The 27,235-nt window shown below is 40.2% G+C and overlaps 1 pseudogene; it reads right to left on the bottom strand.

The window, feature by feature from the left end:
• Positions 1-14,782: 14,782 nt before the first annotated feature.
• On the bottom strand, positions 14,783-17,105 carry LOC101423111 (centromere/kinetochore protein zw10 homolog pseudogene; annotated as a pseudogene).
• Positions 17,106-27,235: the final 10,130 nt, after the last annotated feature.

Here is a 27,235-nt window from a genome sequence, read left to right as displayed (position 1 = left end):
CCAAATGGATAACAAAAGGTGGATACAACCCAAATGGATATACATTCAATAGAATATTATTCAGCCATAAAAAAGGAACAAAATTCTGATACATGCTGTAATATAGATGAACCTTGAAAACATTATGCTCCATGAAATAAGCCAAACACAAAAAGACAAATATTTATTCCACTTATATATAAAATAGGCAAATTTATAGAGATACAAAGTAGACTAGAGGTTACCAGGGGCTGGGAGGAGGGTGAATGGGGAGATATTGCTTAATGGGTACAGAATTTCTGTTTTGAGTGGTGAAAAAGTTTTGGTAATAGATGGTGTAGATGGTAGCACAACGCTGTAAATGTAATTAATGCCACAGAATGAGTCACTTCAAAATGGTTAAAATAGTAAATTTCATGTGACATATATGTTACTATAATACAAAAATTACATTGAAATGTCATTATAAACCTATCAGAAGACTAAAATGAAGACTAATACTGGTGAACATCACTCATATGTTGTTTGTAGGAATGTAAAATGGCACAGCTAGTCTAGGAAACAGTTTGGCAGTTTCTTATAAAACTAAATATGTACTTTTCCAAATGTGATGGTTTGAGATTATTTTTGTGAATCCCAAAAAGAGAAAGATTATGTTTGTAAGCTAATCTATTTCTCTGGGTGTGATTACCTTTGACTGTATTGAATTCAGTGAGAGGCCTCTGATTAAGTTTATTTGACAAAATCGATTTAGGGCTTCAGATTGGGCTACGTCAGTAAGGTGTAACTCAGGTTGGGCTGATAAAAACAGACACTCACTCAAGAAGACACATGGGAAGAGAGAGTGCTCTGTCATGTTTGATCCTGGTGCCCCGGGGAGAGATGAGCCATTTACCAAATACTTTGCAGCTGACCTTGGCAAGAGAGCCAAGACTGACATAGAAGGCCCTATGCCAGGAGAGAGGAAGCCCTGAGAGACAAGCTCTATGCCAGCCTGCAGCTGAGAGAGAGGAAGCCCAGAGGGGAGGGCTGAACCCTCCCAGTTGAAGAGATCAGTGACCATCTTGCTTCAACGTGTGGCCACTGACTTTAGTGAGAAAGCAACCTTAGGTTGGACTCTTCACAGCCTTGTAACTGTAAGCTTTTACCCCAAATAAATACCCTTTATAAAAGCCAACAGATTTCTGGTACTTTGCATCAGCACCCCTTTGGCAGACTAATACACCATACAATCCAGCAATTGTTTCTTGGGCATTTATCCCAGGGAAATGAAAAGTTATGTAGACACAAAATTCTATATAAGAATGTACATACAGCTTTATTTGTAATAATCAAAATCTGGAAACAATCTAGATGTCCTTCCAACAAGTGAATGGCTAACCAATGACTGTATTTCAGTAAATAAAAACTTTCAAAACATGCAGTTTGTGGGCAGAGCAAATAATTATTTTCTGGATGTTGATTTTGGGGTGCTACTCTCAGGGTAATTGACCTTTGTGATAAGGTGAGGGCTGGGTAGATGATAAATTCTCACAGAAAAAGACTTGTTAATATCCTCACTGTCCAGAGCCCAAGCAACTGGAAAATAAAAAAGTAGAAAAAGACATAGTAGTTAGCAAGCTTGTTATATCAAGGATTAAATTAAAAAAGACTACTTCTAGGATACAGTGATACAAGTTCAACCCATTATCCTTCCATGTCTGTATCTCTACAGCAGAGTGATAACCAGTGTTCTTAATAACGATTCTGAAACATTGTTGGAGCTTGAAGTGCTTTCTGAATTATCAAAAATGTTTTATAAATCTTATTATAGGTATGCTGTACTGTATCACAATTTTCTGTAAAGTGGTAAGCCATGGATGATCTCTATATGGCACCTTTTTTTTTTAAAGATTTATTTATTTATTTAATTTCCCCCCCTCCCCTGGTTGTCTTGTTCTTGGTGTCTATTTGTTGCGTCTTGTTTCTTTGTCTGCTTTTGTTTCTTTGTCCGCTTCTGTTGTCGTCAGCCATTCCTGGGCAGGCTGCACTTTCTTTTCACGCTGGGCGGCTTTCCTCACGGGCGCACTCCTTGCGCGTGGGGGCTCCCCCACGCGGGGGACACCCTTGCGTGGCACGGCACTCCTTGCGCACATCAGCACTGCGCATGGCCAGCTCCACACGGGTTGAGGAGGCCCGGGGTTTGAACCGCGGACCTCCCATATGGTAGACGGACGCCCTAACCACTGGGCCAAAGTCCGTTTCCCGGCACCTTGTTTTAATTTGCTAAAGGCTGCCAATGCAATATATCAGAAATGGGTTGTCTTCTACAGTGGGATTTATCAACTTGTAAGCTTACAGTTCTGAGGCTGGGAAAAATGTCCAAATCAAGGCATCAGGCAAAACTATCTCCCTGAAGGTGGGCTGCTGGTGATTCCGGACTCCCGCCACATGGCAGGGCACAGTGGTGACTGCCCATCTTTGCTTCTTCTCCCAGCCTCATCTCTTTCAGCTTCTGGCTAAAGTGGCTTCCTCTCAGCCTTTCTGTTCCTTTGATCCCAGCTTCTGGTCCCAGCAACCTTCTCTCTCAGCTTCTGGGTTTTTCTCTATTTCTGCAGCTTTTCTTTCTGTGTCTGCGGCTTTTTATTTCTCCTTTAAAAAGGACTCCAGCAAGAGGATTAAGACCCACCCCTGGGTCACACAATCTAATTAAAGGCCCTGAATTGCAGTGATTTAATCAAAAGGTCCCACTTACAATAGGTTCATATACACAGGAATGGATTAGCTTTAAGAGCAGGCTATTCTGGGATCCACCCAGCTTCAAACTGTCACACACCTTTTAGTTAATGTTTGCTGTTCCAGAGCTTGCTCTTCTCCGTCTTCTGGACACCCAGAGTTCATAGTGCTGGAGAGCTTCAGAAAAGAGTACTTCTGAGCTCAGTTACCTAGCTAATAGAAGGGAGCATCTATTGGTCCTGATCTTTACTCAGGTTTGAGTTTTGGGTCCAAGCAGTCTGAAGTGCCAAGTCAAGGGACTCATTTGTGTTGACTTTGTTAAATGGCACCTTAAAAGAGCCCCACCTCTAGTACATAGAGATCATGATAGCTAACTCCTATATAGCACTTACTCTGTGCCAGACAGTACACTCATTTAATTCTCCTTAAAACCCCGCAGGATGGATCTAGCTGTACCCCCATTTTACTGATGAGGAAACTGAGGCACAGAGAAATTAAACTGCCTGAGATCTGACAGCTTGGCACAACTAAGAATCAAACCCAGTGAGTTTGGCTCTGAAGACAGCTCCCTTTCAAAAAAGTGTGCAACTATATAGACTTTATAAAGGTTTTCTATTTGAATGATGAATATTTTAATTTTAATATGCTGTATAGTTCTTACCCAAAATTTTCTGGAATTTTGTTTTGCATGCTTTTCTTAATCAGTTTATCCCTTAAGTGTCTATATTACAAAGCCTGTGCATCTATATGCAACTCTCCACTGGTCATGGTAGGATGCATTAACTGTAGAGTTTTTCAGATGGCAAAACAAGATCCAGATGGAGTAATGTTTTTCTAAATGTCATTGTACATGTCAGCTGTTTTGGTGAGACCTGCGTCATTTATTTGGTAGTTTGGAATAATTTGTTCAATTGTATAATTTTCATTTATTAAAGATTATAATTCAAAATAATGTGTCATTTGTGTTCATGGGTTGTTGTTTCTCCATGAATATCTTCAAAGTTGAGGGACAAGCTTGCCATAGAAACCCCAGTAAGTTTTGGAGGAATTATCTGAAACATACCTATTCCTCCCACCCCACCTCTTTTGGCAGAGTCACCACAGATGGGCTGACCTAAGAACACACAGAACATTTTTCTTTTATTTTTTAAAGATTTTTAAAAAAATAATTTATTTCTCTCCCCTTCCTCCCCACCCCAGTTGTCTGCTGTCTATGTCCATTTGCTGCGTTTTCTTTTGTGACTGCTTGTCAGTGGCACCAGGAATCTGTATCTCTTTTTTGTTGTGTCATCTTGCTGTGTTAGCTCTCCGTGTGTGTGGCACCACTCCTGGGCAGTCTGCGCTTTCTTTGCGTGGGGTGGCTCTCCTTGCAGGGCAACAAATACTGTCCCCTATGTGGGGGACACCCCTGCATGGCATGGTACTCCTTGTGTGCATCAGCACTGCACATGGGCCAGTTCACACATGGGTCAGGAGGCCCTGGTTTTGAACCCTGGACCTCCTATATGGTAGGCTGACACTCTTATCAGTTGAGCTACAACTGCTTCCCACATTTTTCTTTTTCAAGGAGGTATCGGGGATTGAACCCAGGATCTTGTATGTGGGAAGCAGGCGCATAAACTATTTGAGCTAAATTGCTCCCCAGAACGTTTTTTAAATTTTTTTTTTTTAAGATTTATTTTTATTTATTTAATTCCCCTCCCCTCCCCCGGTTGTCTGCTTTCTGTGTCTTTTTGCTGCATCTTGTTTCTTGTTTCTTTGTCTGCTTCTGTTGTCAGCGGCACAGGAAGTGTGGGCGGCGCCATTCCTCGGCAGGCTGCTCCCTCCTTCGCGCTGGGCGGCTCTCCTTACGGGGCTCACTCCGTGGGGCTCCCCTACGCTGGGGACACCCCTGTGTGGCTCGGCACTCCTTGCGAGCATCAGCACCGCGGGTGGGCCAGCTCCACACCAGTCAAGGAGGCCCGGGGCTTGAACCGGGGACCTCCCATGTGGTAGACGGACGCCCTAACCACTGGGCCAAAGTCTGTTTCCCCGTTTTTAAAATTTTATGTAATGTTCACAGCCTTAGAGGAATTTGAATGACCCTGGATTTAATTACAGGCTGCTGTTTCTTGGTGTGGCATGTATTCAAAGATGAAATAAGGGAAGCAGGTGTAGCTCAGTGGGTGAGTGCCTGCTTTGCATGTATGAGGTCCTGCGTTCAATCCTTGGTACCTTCTAAAAAAAATTAAGATGAAATAAGGCCTCATTATTTCACAACTAGGTCTAAGTAGGAATTTATTACTACTGAGACTCTCCTTTAGTCTTACTGTTGTTTTTCTATTTTCTGAGAAAAATTATTGGCTACAGGGAGGGTAAGTTACATGATATCCCCTTTTCCCTCACTCTCATCTTAGACTGCTTAGCTAGCTCCATGGGGAAAATAATGACCTTTTAGATAAATTACTGCTTAAAGAACAGAGAAGACATTTTCAGAGCTAGAAGCCAGTCTGTCAAAACAGTCAGTGGAGACATCCCTGTAATTTTGTCATTTTGCAACTGGTATTAATATCCTTTGCTTGGCGATCAAAGGGATAACATCTCAAGTACACGGTATGAAAATTAGCAGGGGGGTGGGAAACCTCAGCCAATATCGCAATGTCTGCTCTCTGACTCAGAACATGAGGGGCAAGAGAGAACAATTACTGTCCCTGTAGTTGACCAAAGATGTACACTTACACATCTACCAACTTTGTGATCCACCAGTGCAATCTTGAATATGGTAAAAAAAAAAAAAAAAAAAAAAAAAAAGCCACAGCCCTGATATAGCCAGATTATGGAAAGAAACGGGAACAACTGAACTACTGCATCAAACCTACTAGACTCTTTATTTTATTTTATCTGAGAAATGAGGCAACTGGCAGAAGGTGGAAAAAAGTATTTGAGCACACACCATTGGAATGGAAGTGACTATTTACTGTTAGGTAAATACCTTAGAGGAGAAAACTGAGGTCAGAAGCTAATTTACCTAAAGTGACCACAGGACTTTTTCAATGTTTTCTTATTCTTTTAAACTTGATATCACATCTGCTTAGACTGTTATTGTGTGTTAATTACTTTTATAACATACACTGCTAAAATTATAATTCTGTTGGACATCTCATAGAATTTTAGAACTGGAAGAAGTCTTTGAGAGAATAGCTGTGATGACAGAATGCTTATTCTCTCTTAGGGACCCCAACAAATACTGTGTATGTTATTTTATGTTCTATAATCTGCAAGGTTGGTGTAATCATCTGAACTTTATGGTGAGGATAAATGAGGCCCAGCAAGGTTAAACAACGTGCCTAGCAGCTCTCAGATGGTAGAGCTGGCATTAAAATTGAAGCCCCACTGACTCTTAACTATTCTATGCTCTTAACTACTAGACTTTGGCCCCCTTAGGTGAATACTTCAGAAGAGAAAACTTAGGTCAGAAGTTAATATACCTAAACTAACACCAACACAGCTGAATTAATTAGGGGGGAAGGTGGAAGGGCAAGGGAAGATCCTGTTGCACCTCCTGATCTCCATCTCTGTAAACTCCACATATCAGAGTACAAAGCACTTCCTTTCATTAAGCATCTGCAAAAAAGAACTGCATTATAGATTTATAATTCACCTATCAGAGAGTTTACCCATTTAAAGTGCACAATTCAGTGGTTTTCAGTATAGTCACAGAGTTGTACAGTATCACCATTCTCTAATAACCAGAACATTCTGAACACTCCCAAAAGAAACCCATACCCATTTAACAGACCTTCCCCAGACTGCCTTCTGCCTAGAGTCTGGCATCCATTCTTCTCTTTTCTGTCTCTATGGATTTGCCAATTCTGGGCATTTCATATAAATGGTCTCATGCAATATGTGCACTTTTGTGTATGGCTTCTTTCACCTAATATAATGTTTTCAAGGTTCACCCATGTTGCAGCAGGATCTGTACTTTGTTCCTGTTTATGGATAAATACTATCCCATTATATGGCTATGCCACATTTTGTTTATCCATTCATCAGTAGATGGATATTTGTGTTGTTTCCACCTTTGGCTATTATGGATTATGCTGTTATGAACATTCCTGTGCAAGTTTTTTTTTTGTGTGTGTGTGTGTGCTCAATGTATATCTAGGAGTAGAATTTCTGGGACCTATGGTAATTCTATGCTTAACTTTTGGAGGAACTACTGATCTGTTTTCCAAAGTGGCTGCACTATTTTTCATTCCCACCAACAGTGTATGAGGATTCCCATTTCTCCACATCCTTGCCAACACTTGTTTATTTCCTGTTTTTTGTTTTGTCTTATTTTGTTTTTGTTTATAGCCATCCTATTGACTGTGAAATGGTAGCTCATTGTGGTTTTGATTTGCATTTCCCTAATGACTAATGATGTTGAGCACCTTTTCATGCGTTTATTAGTATCATTTTCATTTCTTCTTTGGAGAAGTGTCTATTCAAATCCTTTCCCCATATGTTAATTGGGTTAATTGTATTTTTATTATTGAATTATTAGAGTTTGTAATATATTCTGAATATTAGACCTTTATCAGATAGATGATTTGCAAATATTTTCTTGCAAGTTTCTGTGGGTTTTTTTTCTTTCATTTTTTGGATGGTATCCTTTGAAGTACAAAATTTTAAAATTTTATTTTTAAAAACATTTTATTAAAGTATCATTTGTACATGAACATACATAAACAATAAGTGTATAGTAAGAGTTGTGCACTTACAAAACAAACATGCATAACATCATACAGAGATCCCATACATCACCCCACCACCACCACCTTGCATTGTATGAAACATTTGTTACAAATTATGAAAGAATATCATCAAAACATTATTACTAACAGTAGTCCACATCTTGCATTTGGTCTATTCCCCCCAACCCACCCTATTTTTTTAAAACACTTTTTTATTACAGAAGTTGTGATCTTACAAAACAATCATGCACATGTGTAGAATTCCTATACAATACCTCTTCACCAATATACCACACCATGGTGGAACATTTGTTACAGATTATGATAAATATCATCAGACTGTTACCACTAACCACAGTCTGTAGTATACATTTGGCACATTTTTCCATACCCCTCCCATTATAAACACAGTACATCTTTGGCACTGATGCAAGAATATTACAGTATTGCTGTTAACCACAGTCCATAGGTCACACCAATTGTAGTTTTCCCATGCTTCTCAACATTCCCACCACCCTGCAATAGTGATGTACATCTGCTTTAGTTCACAGAAGGACACTTTTACATCTGTACCATCAACCACAATTCTCATCCATCTCTGGGTTCACTGTGTTATTCAGTCCCTAGATAATTCTCTAACTTCCTTTCAATTGACATTTACATCCCTAGAATACGCTTTTCAGCCACAATCCCGTTATAAACCAGCTGCTACTCACTATAATGTGTTACCATCAACTCTATTCCCACACTTTTACAGTCAAGTTAATTAAAACTACATACATTAAACATCAGTAGTCCTTCTCAGCTCTCCTCTTATCTCCTAATAACTTACACTCTCCATGCATTAATTCTTCATATTAGTTCATATTAAATGAGACCATGCAATATTTGACCTTTTGTGTCTGACTTACTTCACTTAGCATAATGTCTTCAAGATTCAACCATGTTTTCATATGTGTCCCAATGTCATTTCTTACTGTAGCATAGTATTCCGTCATATGTATGTACTACATTTTGTTTATCCATTCTTTGTTTGATGGACACTTAGGTTATTTCCATCTTTTGGCAATTGTGAATAACGCTGCTCTGAACATCGGTGTGCAGATGTCTGTTCGTGTCACAGTTTCCAGTTCTAGATATATTCCTAGTAGAGGAATTGATGGATCATATGGCAGTTCTATATTTAGCTTCCTAAGGAACTGCCAAAATGTTTTCCACAGAGGCTGTGCCATTTTACAATCCCACCACAGTGAAGGAGTGTTCCTATTTCTCCACATCCTCTTCAGCACATTTTTCTGTTTTTTAAAATAATGGCCATTCTATGTGATATGAAATATATCACTGTTGTTTTGATTTTCATTTCCCTAATAGCTAGTGATATGGAACTTTTTTTTCCTGTGCTTTTTAACCATTTGTATTTCCTCTTTGGAGAAAGTTCTATTTAAATCTTAAGCCTATTTTTAAATTGGATTGCTTGCTCTTTTATTGTTGAGTCACGTGATCTCTTTATGTAGAATGAAAATCAAACCCTTACTGAATATGTGTTTTCCAAATATTTCTTCCCATTGAGTGGGTTGCCTTTTCACCTTCTTGACAAAGTCCTTTAAATCACAAAAGTGTTTAAGTTTGAGGAGGCCCCATTTATCCATGTTTTCTCTTGTTGCGTGCAGTTTCAGTGTAAAGTTTAAGAATGCCCCACCTACCACCAGGTCTTGAAGATGTTTTTCTACATTTTCTTCTAGGAGCTTTATGGTTCTTGCTTTTATATTTAGGTCCATTTTGAGTTAATTTTTATATAAGGTGTGAGATAGGGGTCCTCTTTCTTTCTTTTGGATCTGGATATCCAGTTCTCCCAGCACCATTTGTTGAATAGACTGTTCTGCCCCAGGTCGGTGGGTTTAACAGACTTGTCAAAAATCACTTGACCGTAGCTGTGAAAGTCAAACAGACCATCAATTGGAACTGAACCATCAATTCAGTTCCAGGAAAGCGGACTTGGCCCAGTGGATAGGGCGTCCGTCTACCACATGGGAGTTCCGTGGTTCAAACCCCAGGCCTCCTTGACCCATGTGGAGCTGGCCCATGCGCAGTGCTGATGCGTGCAAGGAGTGCCCTGCCACGCAGGGGTGTCCCCATGAAGGGGAGCCCCACATGCAAGGAATGTGCCCCGTAAGGAGAGCTGCCCAGCGTGAAAGAAAGTACAGCCTGCCCAGGAATGGTGCCGCACACACAGAGAGCTGATACACAAGATGATGCAACAAAAAAAGAAACAAAGAAACACAGATTCCCCTGCTGCTGACAACAGAAGTGGTCAAAGAAGAACACACAGCAAAATGGACACAGAGAGCAGACAACGGGGGTGGGGGAGGGGTTTGGGGGGAAAAGGGGAGAGAAATAAAAAAAAAATCTAAAAGAAATTCAGTTCCATTGGTCTGTGTGTCTATCTTTAATGCCAGTACCATGTTGTTTTTACCACGTAGCTAAGTAATGTGATTTAAAGTCCAGAAATGAGAGTCCTCCAACTTCATTTTTCCATTTCAATATGCTTCTGGCTATTTGGGGCAACTTACCCTTCCAAATAAATTTGATAAGTGTGTTTTCCATTTGTTTAAATTATGCTGGTGGAATTTTTATTGGGATTGCATTGAATCTGTATATCAATTTGAGAAGAATTGACATCTTAATGATATTTAGTCTTCCAATCCATAGGCATGGACTGTTCTTCCAGTTATTTAGGTCTTTTAAAATTTCTTTTAGCAATGCATTATATTTTTCTGAATATAAGTGCTTTACATCCTTGGTTAAGTTTATTCCTAAATATTTCATTCTTTTAGTCACTATTGTAAATAGAAGTTTTTTTCCTGACTTCCTCCTCAGATGGCACACTCCTATTGCATAAAAACAGCACTGATTTTCGTATATTGATCTTTTATCCATCACGCTACTGAAATAATTTATTAGCTCTAGCAGCTTTGTTATGGATTTTTCAGGACTTTCTATGTATAGGATCATATAATGTGTGATCAGCAAAAGTTTTACTTCTTCCCTTCTGGTTTGGATGCCTTTAATTTCTTTTTCTTCCTGAGTGCTCTAGCTAGAATCTCTAGCACTATATTGAACAACAGTGGTGACAGAAGGCATCCTTGTCTTGTTCCTGATCTCAACAGGAAATTTTTCAGTCTTTCTCCATTGAATACATTGTTAGCTGTGGTTTTTTTTTTTTAATATATGGCCTTTATCATGTTGAGAAAGTTTCCTTCAATTTCTATCTTTTGTAGTATTTTTATCAAGGAAGGATGCTGTATTTTGTCAAATGCCTTTTCTGTGTCAATTGATAGGATCATGTGATTTTTCTTTTTTGATTTATTATTAATGTGGTATATTACACTAATTGATTTTTTTTGTGTTGAGCTACCCATGCATGCCTAGTAGAAAACCCACTTGATCATGATGAATAATTCTTTTAATGTATTTTTGGATTTAGATTAGCAAGTATTTTGTTGAGGATTTTTGCATCCATATTTATTAGGGAAATGGGTCTGTAATATTCTTTTTTTGTAATATCTTTATCTGACTTTGGTATTAAGGTGATACTGGTTTCAAAGAATGAGTTTAGTAGTGTTCCTTCTTGTTCAATTTTTTGGAAAAGATAAGATTTTTTTTTCAAGATTTATTTATTTCTCTCCCTTTGGCCCTCCCCCCCCCCCCCCCTTTGTCTGCTCTCTGTGTCCACTTGCACCCTTGGTGGCACTGGGAAACTGTGTCTCTTTTTGTTGCGTCATCTTGCTGCATCAGCTCTCTGTGTATGCAGTGCCACTTCTGGGCAGGCTGTGCTTTTTTTCATGTGGGGCGGCTCTCCTTGCAGGGCACACTCCTTGCACGTGGGGCGCCCCCACATGGGGGCACCCCTGTGTGGCATGGCACTCCATGTGTGCGGCAGCTCTGCACATAGGCCAGCTCACCACACAGGTCAGGAGGCCCAGGTTATCAAACCCTGGACTCTCCCATATGGTAGGCAGATGTTCTATCAGTTGAGCCACATCTGCTTCCCAAGTAAGATTGGTATTAAATTGTCTTTGAATGTGTGGTAGAACTCACCTGTGAAACCACCTGGTCCTGGGCTTTTCAATTTGGGGAGTTGTTTGATGACTGTTCACTGTCTTTACTTGTGATTGGTTTGTTGAGGTCTTTTATTTTTTCTAGGGTCAGTGTAGGTTGTTTGTAAATTTCTAAGACTTTTTCCATTTTGTCTACATTTTCTAGTTTGTTGGTATAGAGTTGTTCATAGTATCCCCTTATGATCTTTTATTTATGTGGGGTCAGTAGTAATGTCCCCGTTTTCATTTTTTGTTTCATTTATTTGCATCTTCTTTCTTTTTCCCTTTACCAGTCTAGCTAAGGGTTTGTTGATTTGTTAATCTTTTTTTAAATAGAATTATTATTATTTATTATTGTTTAAATTTATTTCTGTCCCACCCTCCCCGAGTTGTCTGCTCTCTGTGTCCATTCGCTGTGTGTTCTTCTGTGTCCGCTTATATTCTTGTCAGTGGCACTGGGAATCTGTCTCTTTGTTGCATCATCTTGCTGTGTCAACTCTCCGTGTGTGCAGTGCCACTCCTGGGCAGGCTGCACTTTTTTCTCCCTAGACGGCTCTCCTTACAGGCTTACTCCTTGCATGTGAGGCTCCCCTATGTGGGGGATACCCCTGCATGGCACAGCACTCCATGTGTGCATCAGCACTGCGCATGGGTCAGCTCATCACACAGGTCAGGAGGCCCTAGGTTTGAACCTTGGACCTCCCATGTGGTAAGTGGATGCTCTATCCATTGAGCCAAATCCAGCTAACTTGTTAATCTTCTTGAAGAACCAACTTTTGGTTTTGTTAATTCTATTTTTGTTGTTGTAGTTCTCAATTTCATTTATTTCTGTTCTGATCTTTGTTATTTCATTCCTTTTACTTGATTTGGGAATAATTTGCTGTTCTTTTTCTAGTTCCTCCAGCTGTGTAGTTAGGTACTGATTTTAGTGCTTTCTTCTTTTTTAATGTAAGCATAAATTTCCCTCTCAACACTGCCTTTACTGCTTCCCATTGCTTCTGATATGTTGTGTTCTCATTTTCATTCATCTCTAGATATTTACTGGTTTCTCTTGAAATTTCTTCTTTGGCCCACTGATTATTTAAGAGTATGTTGTTTATTCTCCATATTTGTGAATTTTCCCTTTTTTCCACCTTTTGTTGATTTTCAGCTTTATTCCATTATGATCAGAGTAAGTGCTTTGTATAAGTTTGATCTTGTTGAATTTATTGAGATCTGCTTTGTGACCCAACATATGCTCTATCCTGGAGAAAGATCCATGAGCACTTGAGAAGAATGCATATCCTGGTGTTTTGGGGTGCAGTGTTCTGAATTTATCTGTTAGGTTTAGTCCATTTATCATATTATTCAAGCTCTCTGTTTCTTTATTGATCCTTTTCCCAGATGTTCTATCCGATGCTGAGAGTGGTGTATTCGTCTTCAACTATTATTGTAGAGATATCTGTTTCTCTCTTCAGTTTTGCCAGTGTTTGCCTCATGTATATTGGGTCATCCTGGTTAGGTGCATATATATGTATGACTGTTTTTTTCTTCCGGTGAATTACCTCTTTTATTAATATATAATGTCCTTCCTTGTCTCTAATAACAGTTTCACTTTTAAAGTCTATTTCATCCTATATAAGAATAGCTATTCCAGCTTTTACTTTTGGTTACTGTATGTGTGGAAAATATCTTTTTTCATCCTTTCACTTTCAATCTATTGGTATCTTTGGGTCTAAGGTGAGTCTTTTGTAGACAAAATGTAGATAGTTCATATTTTCTTACCTATTTCACCAATCTTTGTCTTTTGAGTGGGGAATTTAATGCATTAACATTCAATGTTATTACTGTAAAGGTAGTTTTTTTTTTAAGATTTATTTTATTTATTTCTCTCCCCTTCCCCCACCCCCAGCCCCAGTTGTCTGTTCTCTGTGTCCATTTGCTGCATGTTCTTCTTTTTGTCTGCTTCTGTTGTTGTTAGCGGCACAGGAATCTGTGTTTCATTTTTGTTGTTGTGTCATCTTGCTGTGTCAACTCTCCGTGTATGTGGGGCCATTCCTGGGCAGGCTGCACTTTCTTTCACTCTGGGCACCTCTCCTTATGGGGTGCACTCCTTGTGCATGGGGCTCCTGTATGTGGGGGGCACCCCTGCATGGCATGGCACTCCTTGCGCACATCAGCACTGTGCGTGGGCCAGCTCCACATGGGTCAAGGAGGCCTGGGGTTTGAACCGCAGACCTCCCATGTGGTAGACGGATGCCCTATCCACTGGGCCAAGTCTGCTTCCCTAAAGGTAGTTCTTATTTCACCCATTTTGATCTTTAGATTTTATCAGTCATATTTTATTTCACCACTCTTTTGACACTTTTAGTTACTTTTACTGATATAATCTTCATTTCTAGATTCTCTACCAAGCCTCTCTCTCCTGTCTTTTCTTTTCAGGTTCCCTTTAGTGTTTCCTGAAAAGCTGGTCTCTTGGTTACAGACTCTGTCAGCTTCTGTTTATCTGTTTATCTGTGAATATTCTAAATTTGCCCTCATTTTTGAAATACAATCTTGCCAGATATAAGATTCTTGGCGGGCAGTTTTTCTTTTGTAATATCTTAAATATGTCATACCACTTCCTTCTTGCCTCCATGGTTCTGATGAGAAATTGGCATTTAATCTTATTGGGTATTCCTTAAATGTTATGCATTACTTTTCTCTTGTTATTCTCAGAATTCTCTCTTTGTCTTTGGCATTTGACATTCTGATTAGTATGTTTCTCAGAGTTGGTCTGTTCAGATTCATTTGGATGGGAGTACATTATGCTTCTTCTTGGACATGGATATCCATGTCCTTCAATAGGACTGGGAAATTTTCTACCATTATTTCTTCAAATATTCCTTCTGTCCCCTTTCCCTTTTCATCTCCCTCTGATTCTTCCATGACATATATGTTTGCATGTCTCTTGCCATCATTTAGTTCCCTGAAAACTTGTTCAATTTTTTCTTTTCTTTTCATCATCTGTTCTTTTGTAGGCCATGTCTTCAAGTTCACTGACCCTTTCTTCTGCCTCCTCAAATCTCCTGTTATATGCCTCTAGTGTAATTTTTTCCCCCTTCACTCTACATATTATCATGACATCCAGTTCTTCAACAAAACATCATACAGACCAGGAGATAAGTATTCTAATGTAAAGTCAATCTTCCATCATATACCAATTCACCAAAACCAGTGGATGATTCTAAGAAGGGAGTAATTGTGCCAAGACAGGAATCCACATTGTCAAGACATGGTTTTTTCAGGAAGACAGAGCTATTTAATATTAGCAAGGGCAGCTGCTCTTCTTTCTGTATTCAGAAACAAGTCATGAAATAAAGCTTTTACTTCACTGGAGGAGAATGCAGCTGCCAGAGGTACTTTTCCATCTGCCGACCAATCCCTAATTTTTTTGTTGACTAGCTTGTAGCATCATTGTCAGTTCTTTGAAAGGCATCAATTTTGGCACAAAGACTGGAACCTCTTCTTGATACTTCTTGTTCTTGTTTTCTTCAGAGAAAGATGCAAATACTTGGGGTCTTTCATCCATCTCTGTTTTGCTTAAGGAATACAATCTATCACCATCTTAAATAGAGATGTCCTCTAGGGCCGTGATTCTGCCAATGATCCCAGAAATTGCTGTATTGAGTAATGTCCCCATAGCTTTGGAAAATATATTCACAGGTAGGATATCCTGCCACACAATTCAAAGTTTCTTAAGTTGATGCAGTACCTGCCAGATTGCTTTGCTTGCTGCAGAATAATTCTCTTCATCATCCATGTTTAAAAAATTCCTAGCACTTGATAATCTTTCCAGAAGTTTTCCTTTCTGTGCCTGCATCTGGGCCAAAAAACACTCTGTCTCAAGTCTTTGGAAGCCAGGAATAAGATCCATATAAGTAGTTCCATCACAAAGAATGGGGGCAAAACGTGATTTAATTGATGCCCCAGGGTCAGTAAATGGTAGCAATATACATACAGTTGTTATGGTGAATGTCAGCCAACTTGGGAAATTTTTGAAGGTTCTCCCTGTGATATGTTGGTACAATATCATGGAACAAATGGAAGCTATTTCTCACTGAGTAGAAAGTTGAACAGCACATTGATCACTAGTAAAATCACATTGCTTCTAGTAAAATCTGACAGGCGAGCTCCATTAATTTCTTCACAGATTCACTGATGTGGCATGTTGGCAAAGAAAAGGAATGTTGGTACAGTGTATTTTCAGGCTCTAAATTCACCACTTCATTGTACTCAGTTTTGGACACCTTTTGTACTTGTAGCTTGTCATCCTCATCAGGATCAGGTAAGTCTGGCACACTTATCTTAGAATCAGGAGTAGTCTTCACAGTGTTGTGAATTTCAGAGGTCATTAAGTTTCTGACTGCCATAATCACATCCTGGCACTTCTTGTTAGCAAAATGGATTGATGTTATGGGCATATTTCAACAAATCAGTTGCATCTCCTTTTAAAAAATCTCATCTCTTTTAGGGCATTTTCAAATTCTTCAGTGAACTGTATGATCTCTTCATAATGCTGTAATTTGCTGCTATTGGTCAGAATAGAATAAACCAAGCAGTTTTTAATGAGGCAGTTGGACAAGTCCTCCCAGATCATGTCACCAAACATCTCGGCCAATATGATCTTAGATGTTTTTTCATTTTCTAGGCCAGCATCAAGAGGCAAATCTAGAAGCTGTTTCTAGAGCACTTACAATACTAGTCTGATCTTTGCAAAAACTTCAGATGGTGACAGATGTTCCAAGTCAGTCATCACAGATTCAAAATGAAAGAGGGTTATATTTGGCTGGCTTTGTAACAGCATGAGGGGATGGACAAGATGCCAAAGGCCTAAAGTTGTACTTCAGTAGCATCTGACCAAATGATTTAACTTCGGTGTGTAGCTACCCCAAAATAGAAAATGCCAAGAGAACAGCACTAGTTGGTGGCACAGGGGTCTTCTCTTCTTTCTGAGATTGTTCAGTGCATAAATGAAGTTCTGTTTGTAGGCAAGATTCCAAGCTACTGGTATCTTTTGATCATGGGAACTTCCACACACTCAGTTTCTGCCACTCTTTCCAAGGTGATAAAGTATGTTCTGTTTCTGTATTATGAGTTCCCTGCTGAGAGATTTCAACATTTTTAAATCAAAGCATTTTCTGGATTTTAATAACTGCAAGCATTTCTAAGCCTCTTCCAGATGCTAAGCAGCAGTGACACACTTCTCTGCTAATGTACAATTATAGTCTGCAGTAGCAATAGAAAACTATTCTAGCTGTTTAAACAAACTGAGGACTACTGAGTCTCTTTCCAACTGTTTCTTCAAATTCTGCAGTTGATATATGAAAATCCTGGCAGACCTCACTTTCTATTCTGGATTTCAGCTATTCGATGTCCTCAGATAGCTTATCCACCTGGGTAATCAGGTCCTGTGCACTTTGCATGCTAGGCAGGAATTCATTGTACTTCTTGCTGATCCTACTGCACACCTCACCCTTGATCTCCTCCACCCGCTGGGTCAGGCAGCTGATTCAGATGCCAAAATCCTTCTTCTCTAGTCTCCCGAGTGTGCCAGAACCTCCATCATGAATGGTGCCATCGCTATGCTGGGGACTAAAGCTGACAGCTCTCCCAGAGCCAGTGCCACAGCTCCAATCCCACCAGCAGCCTTGATGTGTGACCTGCTGGGAAATGGAATCTCCTGTGTGTGTGTGTGTGTGTGTGTACATACATATATATTTAATTTTTTAAAAAGATACTTAGATTACATAAGTACTACATAAAAAGTATAGGGGATTCCCATATGCCCGACTCCCTACTCCTCCCACATTTTCCCACATTAGCAACATTCTTCATATGATACACTGGTTATAATTGATGAACATATTTTGGAGCATTGCCACTAAGCGTGGATTATAGTTTACATTGTGGTTTATACTCTCTCCCTCACAATTTTGTTACATAATGGCCTATATCTGTCATTCAGTGTCATTCAGGACAATTCCCAAGTCCTGAAGATGCCTCCATATTACACCTACTTTTCCCTGTCCCTCCTCTCAGAACCTCCAGTGGCAAATGCCTTCACATTGGTGATAACAGTTCTTCCATTGCTAGAATCAGGATAAGTCTATAGTAGAATAAAAGTAAGTCTACTCTAGCCCATCATTCATTCCCCAATCCTGAGAATTCTGGGATGGTCATGCCCACTTCACCTCTAATTGAAAGGGGGCTTAGATTCCGTGGGGCAGATGGATGGGATTATCTTGCGTGCAGTTGCAGACTCTCTCTGTTCTTTGGAGTGGTTGTTGTCCATCACCATCTCCTTGTTAGTTGTCTGAGAGGAGTCCAATGGAGAGTAGGTGTTGCAACTCTGTTGAGATGCAGGGTCCAACTGGCACATGGAAAACCCAAAGATTTAAGTCTCTCGGACATATACCTATCAAGTCTACTACTAACTGTAGTTTCAAATAGACGGGGCAGAAGAGCCATCTATAGGGAAACTACAGTTGAGTCCAACTCTGTCACACTGGAGAGCATAAATTCCAAAGTAGGGCCCACTGGCAGGGTGCCAAACTCCTGAGCTGTCTGCCCTGACCATAGCCCACTATTTGAGGTAGTATTTACTTTGGCAGTCAATGAGATACTGCTGGGACATGCATAAGCATAACCTCTGGAATGACCTCCCAGAATGACTGACTCACTTTAAAGTCTCTTAGACATATAAACTCATTTGTCTTTAACTTTTCCTCCTTTTGGCCAAGGTCTTTTTCCAGTTGCGTTGCTAGTTGGTACTTGGTAGCAATCCCTTGGTGCCAGGGAGGCTTATCCCCAGGAGTCATGTCTCAGGCTAGGGGGGAGGTAATGCATTTATATGCTCAGTTTGGCTTAAAGAGCAGCCCCTCTGGTGTATTTTCAATTTCATTTATTGTGCCTTTCATCCCCATAATATCTGCTATTTTTCTGTGTATGCTTTCAAATTCTTCTTTGTGCTCATTCAATGTCTTCTTAATATCCTTAATCTCTTTTTCCATTTCATTGAATTTATTAAGGAGATTTGTTTGAACATCAATGATTAGTTGTCAACTCTTTATTTCATCTTGAGGCTCATCTTGTTCCTTTGCCTGGGACATATCTTCCTGTTTCTTGGTATGGATTGTAATTTTTTGTTGCTGTCTTGGCATCTGGCTTACTAAATGTATTTATTTGGGGTGAAGTTTCTCTCTTTAGTTTAGGGCTTTCTTGCCTTTTCTCCCTTGCTAGTTGTATAGTAAGAGCCCAGGATATAGTTGGTTCCTAAGCTGTAGAGACTGAAGCTGCCCTCATTGCCCCAGGTACCACTGAAGGTTCTCCCACCTATCTCTCTGCCAGGGGTAGGGAGAGAGCTGCAGTCATGTATAACAATCCAAGTTGTGCAGGCCAGGACCGTCTATAGTTGCCTGGAGAAACTGTTGAAGCTTCATGCCCCTTTCTCTTCTGCCTAGGGTGGGGATGGAGTTGCAGACATGGGCAGTAAGTTATGCTGTGTAGGTCCAAAATGACCACAGTTGCCCAGGAAGACTGATGTAGCATTGGCCCCCTCTCCCTGTGAGGGGTGGGAATGGACTCTCTGGAGTGCCCAACAATGTAATCCACATGGGATGAATGCATCTACAGTTGCCCTGAGAGACTGAGGAAGTACTGTCCCTTCTGCCCTTTAGTGGGGTAGGAATGGAACCACTGACACCCAGCAGTTCAGTTTGTGTATGCTGAAAGTTCCTACCATTGCCTGGAGAGGCTGAGGAAACACCAACCCCCTCCTATCCCATTAGGGAACTGAACAGTTCAGTCCTTGTAGGCCAAAAGCACTTGCCATTGCCCAGAGGGGTGGAGTAAACTCCAGCCCCCTCCTATCCTGTTGGGGTTGGGGGTGGATCCACAGGCACCCAAGTGTTCAGTTTGTGCAGGCTGAAAGTATCTGTTGTTGCCTGGAAAGGCTGAGGAAATACAGCTTCCCTCCTACCATCCTTGGGGGATAGAGAGGGAGCTATAGGTGTCTGTTCAGTCTGTGTGGGCCAAAAGCACCTGCAGGTACCTAGAGGGGCTGGGGAAACACAACCCCTCTCTTCCTCTTGGGGGTGGGGGTGGAGCCACAGGTATCCAACAGTCTAGTTTATGCAGGGCAAAAGGGCCTGCAGTTGCTCTGAGAGGCTGAGGAAACACCAGCCCTTTCCTATCCTATGGGCGGGCAGTGGTGGAGATTGAATCGAAGGCACTCAACAAACCAGTTCGTATGGCCTGAAAGTGTCTGCAGTTGTACAGAGAAGCCGAGGAAACACAGTTCTTCTCCTTTCCTATTGGGATGCAGGGATGGAGTGCCACGGGTCTGACTGTTCAGTCTGTGCCAGTCTAAAGTACCTGCAGTAACCTGGAGAGGGTGATGCAGGTCCTCCCAGCTTCCTCCCTGCTGGAGGTGGGGCTGGAACTTAGGCTAGAGCTACAATCTGATTTGGGTGAAAGAAGCCAGTCCCTATCAGCACTGTGATTTTCAATTAGCCCCACTTCTCCTCATGCCAGGGGGTAGAGTTAAAATGGGGGCTACCAGTCTCTTTCCAGCTTGGACAGGTTCAAACTTTAGCTGTTCTTAAGATTATACTTTAGCCAGATGAATTTACTAATCAGTAGCTGAAGTAGGTGCCCAACCATCTCTTTCTTTCCTGTTTTTTGGGAAATGGATCATCCAACTCCAGCCACCATACAGCTCCTGAGGTGGCTGCCACCGCCACCAGAGTATAGGGCACTGACCTCTGTGGTGTTGAGTGCTCTACTCATGAATCTTCTCTTCAGATGGGCAGTCTCCTCCTTCCATAGTTTCAAGGATGTTGCAGGATGCGCTTCTGCTCTCCTGGGGCCCCAAAACAGGTTCTTTAGATAGCTCTGGGTGATTACTACTTGCCCAGTAGCGTGAGCTGACTCTTGGAGCTCCTTATTCTCCTGCCATCTTATTCCTCCTCTCTAAAGTTTTAAATTTTGATATAGTCAAATTTTTCCTTTGTCACTTTTGTTTTTGGTGTCATATCTATGAAACCATTGTCTAATCCAAGGTTACAAAGACCATAGTTTTAGCTCTTAACATTTAGGCCAATGATCCATTTTGACTTAATTTTTGATATGGTGGGAAGTAAGAAGCATTTTTTCTATGCAAATTTATGGAAATTAAGTTGGTTGGTATCACTTTGATTACTAAACTAATTAATATTAGAACAATTATAGCCAATTGCTTAAAGTTATGTTTATTAATGTGATTGTAAGGAAATATTAGAATTTTGGCTTCAAATTTAAGATTGACCCTAATCTTGTCTTTTCTAGCTTTATTTTTAGTAAAACTAGTAATTGTAAATATTCTATGATTCTGTTTCACACCTGGTAATTCATTATACTGGGGGTGGGAAATAATTTTCTATTAAGGGTCTCTTGGTAAATCACAGAAAAAGAGCAATTTTCAGGCCCCAGGAGTAAAACGTAACTTCAATTATTCTTTTAAAGAAAGTTACAAGGTTACAAAAAGAACAGAGATAAATAGTCAGGAAAGCCATACCCAAATGACAATTCAGGCCAGGTATTCACACATGGTTTGGGAGGCAACTGGGTATGAGCAATAGGCAGTGAGGATCTGTGGAAGAATGAAGATCTGGATGGGCAAATGGCACTCAATTTGCAAACATTTAATCCTTCCTGTGCTATCAGAGATATGAGGTAGTCATATCTCTAAAGAAAGAGACAAACAGGAATTTTTTTTAAAAGACATTTTATTTATTCCCCCCATTCCCGCCCACCCTGTTTCCCACGTTGTCTGCTCTCTGTGTCCAATCACTGTGTGTTCTTCTGTGTCTGCTTGTATTCTCATTAGGTGGCTCTGGGAACCAACCCTGGGACCTTCCGGAGTGGGAGAGAGGCAATTATTATCTTGCACCACCTCAACTCCCTGTTCTGCTATGTCTTCTTATTTTCTTTCCTCTGTGTCTCTTGTTGTGTCATCTTGCTGCGCCAGCTCTCCATGTCAGCCAGCACTCCTGCGAGGAGTGGCTCTCCCATGCTGAGCAGCATTCCCACACAGGGGACACTCCTGTGTGGGGTGGCATTCCAGCGTGGGCCAACACTCCACATGGGCCAACTTGCTGCGTGGGCCAGCTTGCCCTCACCAGGAGGCCTTGGGCATTGAACCCTGGACTTCCTATATGGTGGACAGGAGCCCAATTGGTTGAGCCACACCCGTTTCCCCAAACATAGGAATTATACACAGCAAAGAAGATAAAACCGGGTTCCTTTTTGAAACTGATTAGTTCATTTTATTTCATTTAAACATTTTATTGAAGTATATTATTCATATATGAGCACACATAAACAATAAGAGTATAGTAATCATTGTGATTTACAAAACAAACATGCATATCATCAGTACAGGGCTCCCATGCATCACTCTACCACCAACAACTTGCATTGTTGTGAAACATTTGTTACAAACTATGAAAGAGCATCATCAAAATGTTACTACTAACTATAGCCCATATCTTAAATTTTGTGTATTTTCCCCTCAACCCACTGGATTATTAACACTCTGTATCAGTATTGTGTATTTGTTATAGTTCAGGAGAAGGTGTTCTCATATTTGTTTTGCTAACCACAGTTCATTTGCCACCACTGGATTCACTGTGTTATTTCAGTTCCATGCTTTGTGCTGTCCTTTCAAAGCATATATTCAGTTGTGCTCATTTACATCACAGAGTTGTGCTCTCATCACCTCAGTCAATTTTAGAATGTTTTCCTTACTCTGAAAGGTAAAATCACATAACCCCTTATAACCCCCAACTGTTGTCCCTTAGAATTGATATATCTTCTTTGCCATTGCTGCAAAAATATTACAATATTACTATTAACTCTTGTCCATAAGTTACATCAATTATAATTTTCCTGTGTAGCACCATATTCTTTGTTTTTCTGAACATTTTTTAATTAAAGTTAATAGATCACAAATTATGTTACATTAAAAAACATAAGAGGTTCCCATATAACCCACTCCCCACCCCCATCCCCATCATTTTTGAAAATTGTATTTTTTGAAGATATGTGCATCTCAAAAAATGTTACAATTAAAAACATAAGAGGTTTCTGTATACCCCCCTCCCCATCAGCCATATTCTTAACACTTCATGAAAGGACATTCTTATATTTATACTGTTAACCATAATCTTCCTCTACGACCAAAATCACTGTTATACAGTCCCTAGATGATTAAGTCATTTTAAAGAGGTGTTCCTTTATAAATGCAAAGCATAATTGAAGATACCTTTTCTTGGTACTGTCCCCCTGGGTAGGGTGACATTAAGTTAAGAGCCAGATTCATTTCCTCAGTCATGCCTTTTATTCCAGGAGGGTCTCTCTTCTGCATCACAGCTGGATCACAGGGCAGACAAGATGGGATTTATTCTACTGAGCTCAAAGGAACCATGGTTGTATATTACTTTGCTTACTAAATATATTTTATGCAAGTTTAGCACATCAGCTGATTATTAGGGTCATATATAAATGAATGTATTTTTCTTTCCCTTTCAAAGAATTTACAGCTATAATGTAGGTCAGTAGATAGAGGATTCTAGTCTATCCAAACAAGCATCAAACATGTAATATTACTATTGGAAATGTTAATTCAGATTATAAACTTACCAGAAATCTGTTGTACTGAATTGATGTGGGCTACAGGCTCTGCAAATGATAATGGGGTTTGGAATGATTAAAACAAAATGTAGATAAATATCCAACAATGTGTGACTCTATCAGTGTGTAAGAAGTTTTAAATTTAAGAATATTACATTCCTTGGTATCAAGTCCTTCAATAATATTAACTTTCAAGAATATTAAATTCTGTCTAGTATACTGAAGCCCGTAATTATGATGCATAAAAATAGCTGAATAACCTGGGTAGTGCCAATTACTCTGTCACTCATGAATAATCAATTATTTTTGTGTAGCACAATATATGTGATGCCTGAACACAAAGTAATAATGTACGACACATCAATGAAATATAATTTTTCAAAAGCAGGGTGAGGCATGCCTGAAAGCTTTAAGAAATTTACTTGAGAGTTAGACTATGTCTCTTTGAGGAGGGATAAATTGAATGGTTTTAGGAGATTTGGGTCCTGGACTGGTTTCATGTGTCAGCATCGCAGGGATGCTGGATACCTAGCTTCCATGTGGTTAAAACCAACAATGATGGTTGGGCAGGCCAATGTTGGATATGGTGTCATACTGACTCTATGGAGAGGGTGGATTAAGGTGGTGATGATGGTTGTATTAGGAAAAGGCATTGCACCACTAGGTTTCCCTGTAAATTCCCACCAGCCACTCTCTGAAGATAGAAGTCTTCCCTGAGATGGATTACCCCTGGTGCCTCCACTTCCACTATATTCTGGCATGCTTCTTAAACATCTTGACTTCAGAAGCCTTCTCAGGTACAGCCCCCTTCCTCAGATATGGATTCTTTCAAGGAAGAAACAGGACAAAGTTGATAAAATTCAGAAAGAGCAAGAAGACCACTTTATAAGGTCACTGTCAGAATGAAACGAGATGTTTATAGAGATTTACTGTGTTCTAAGCACTGATTTAGTAGACATTAAATTATTATTGTTGTTATATACATATGAGACTTAATTGGTTATTTCATTTTGTAACAATCTAGTTCCCTTTTATGAAAAACTTCATAGACATCAACGAGGTAATAGAAAGATACCTTTCTTTGTAAATGCCTTAACTGGTTTAGATTTATTTCTAATTTCCATTAAAATTCCTCAAACTAAAGTATAAAAAAATAAGTTGGACCCACAGGTGCGTCAGAAAATGCTAGGTAGAGTATGATACAAAGCAAATTATTGGATTTAGTGGGTGGCATTTATTGAGCATTCACTGAAATCTATAAAAGATTGAACTGAGACTCTTCTCTCAGGATGTGTGTAATACAGTGAGGGAGATGGAAAGAACACATGCCAGACAGAAAGAATTTATTGGAAATGTGGGCCGAGGTCTAGGACAAGGTACGTAAGGTAATGGCATAACTAAGTGTTAGAGTAATCAGTCCTAGATGAAGTCAGTGTAAGTAGCTTTGAGAGAGGCTAGGGTTTTGGTCCAGAGGGATGAGAGCAGGTGGGATGTGGGAGAATAATCAGCATAAAGACTAGAAGGAGCATTCAAGTCTACACTTCGTGAAGGCATGTGTGTGTAGGGATAAGAAATAGGGAGAGGAGCATCAGGTAATAAAAAAAGAGAGGAGGGTATGAGCTGAAGAGTAATTGGGAAGAAGGGATCATAAGTTATTAGGGTTTGACATCAAAAGTATTTGGGAACCTTGTAAAGAGGAGTGGGGTCATCTAACTGCTACTTGAAAAAGAAGGTTGTGGGAAGCAGATGTGGCTCAAGCAATTGAGCTCCCACCTACCACATGGGAGGTCCATGATTTATTTCCTGGTGCCTCCTAAAGAAACAAAGACAACAAACAGACACAGCAAGTGCAAACAACGAGGGGGTGTGGAGACATAAATAAATAAAATAAATCTTTTAAGAAAAGGAGGTTGAATTACGAGTGAGGACAGATTAGAAAAAGCATAGACTAGAACAAGTTAGTTGGGTGGTTTCTGTGCCCTTATTCTAGAGATATTTATTGATGAGCCACTTTGTGGTAAAAGCTGTATGGTGGACTGTAGTGGTTCAGAGTGAAGACTTGGTTCTTAGAGCCTGGGTTTGAGCCTGGCTCTGGTTGGATGCCTTGGACAGTATAACTAATCTTTCCTGTCTTTTAAATAGGGAGGACACTAGCACCCACATCACAGGGTTATTTGGAGCATTAAGTGTGAAGTGCTTAAATGGTGCCTGGCATATAATAAGCATTCAGTAAATGCTAGCTATTTTATGACATGCTAGGCCCTGTACCAGGTATGGAGGTACACTGTGCACAAGGCAGACCCAGACACTGCCTTCATGGAGCTTACAACTTAGTGAGGGACACAGCCAAGAGTAAAGGCACAGATATATTAGCTTAGAGTGACCTGCAATAGCCTGGGGGAGATATGATGGTGGCCTGAAATAGGGTAGGGTCAGAGCGTGTTTTAGGTATTGTAACAGATAAATCTAGAATTCTTAGTGACGTGACACAATGAAAGTTTATTTCTTACATGTGTCACAGCCCAATATGGGTGTTCCTGGTAGATAGCCTTCTAAGTACTTATTCAGAAGCTCCTATCTCTGGGCTCCATTGTCCTCTTTTTTTAATTTAATTTTTAAATTTTTAATTGAAGTTAATAGATCACAAGGAATGTTCCATTAAAAAACATAAGAGGTTCCCATATAATCCATTGTCCTCTAAGATCTCAGAATCCATTCCATTGAGCTGGTGGATGAGAAAAGCTCCTGGTGGAAGGCACACCTGCTTCTTAACTACTTAAGTAGTACAAGTAACATCAGCTTACACCTCATGAGCAAGAACTACTCACATGCCCTCTTCCCCACCCCAGATAGTAGGGACTTAAAATATATGTATAAGTCATACTGTAGAAGGGGAAGCACAAATATTTGGTGTTCAGACGGCAGTCTTTGCTATGGTGGGTTGGTGAGATATGAATGAAATAAAGAGTAACCTGGGAGCTGGAATCAACAGGCAAATGAATTAGGTTTCTGTAATTGACTGGATATGATATTTGAGAGATGGGTAGGAGTTGAAGGTGACTCCCTGGTTTCTGGCTTGGTCAACAAAGTTACCGGTCTTTCTGTTTATAGAGATAAGGAACAGAGGAGGAGGAGAAAGGTTGTAGGAAAGCTAGGGAGAAGTAGAAATTTGATTTTGGGTATGGGGAATTTCAGATAGCTGAGGGATATCCAAGTAAGGATGACCAATAGCTATTTGGTTTATAAGGATTTGACGATGAGGGGAGAGGCCTGGGATGGAGATGGGAATTTCGGATTCATCAGTACTGTGGTGGTTTGCAGCTGTATGTACCCCAGGAAAACATGTTCTTAAACTTAATCTATTCCAGTGGGTGTGAACCCATTGTAAACAGAACTTTTTGATGAGGTTACTTCAGGTAAAATGTGGCTTACCTCAGTCAGGACGGTCCTTTACAAGTGAAATGAAATTCAGACAGAGAAAGCCATGGGAAGCAAGAAGCTGAAGGTCAGTGGAATCTGGAAAAGAGAAGGGAGAGACCAGGAGAGGCTGCCTTGTGCATTGTCATGTGACAAATGAGCCCAGGACCAAGGATCACTGGCAGCCAGCCCAGAACGTCAATCTTTGGTAAGAAAGTATCACCTTGATGAAATCCCTTAATTTGGAATTTTTCTTAACCTCAAAACCATGAGCCAATAAATTCCCATTGTTTAAACCAACCAATTGCATAGTATTTGCTTGAGTAGCCAAGGAAACTAAAACAGATTTTGGTACCAGGAGATTGGAGTGTGTTAGTTGGCCAAAGGGCTGCTCATGCAAAGTACCAGAAAACGGTTGACTTTTATAAAGGGTATTTATTTGGGGTAAAAGCTTACAGTTACAGGCCCTAAAGAGTTCAGTTCAAGGTTAGTTTTTTACGAAAGTCTGTTGCCACATGTTGAAGCAAAATGGCAGGTGACATCTGTGAGGGTTCAGTCTTCCTCTTTCTTAAGACTCCATGGGCCCATCTTCTTCTGGTCTCAGCTGTAGGGTGGAGGGTT

Source organism: Dasypus novemcinctus, chromosome 5, assembly GCF_030445035.2.
Source record: "Dasypus novemcinctus isolate mDasNov1 chromosome 5, mDasNov1.1.hap2, whole genome shotgun sequence".
Taxonomy (NCBI): Eukaryota; Metazoa; Chordata; class Mammalia; order Cingulata; family Dasypodidae; genus Dasypus; species Dasypus novemcinctus.
This window is presented reverse-complemented; position numbering and strand designations above follow the sequence as displayed.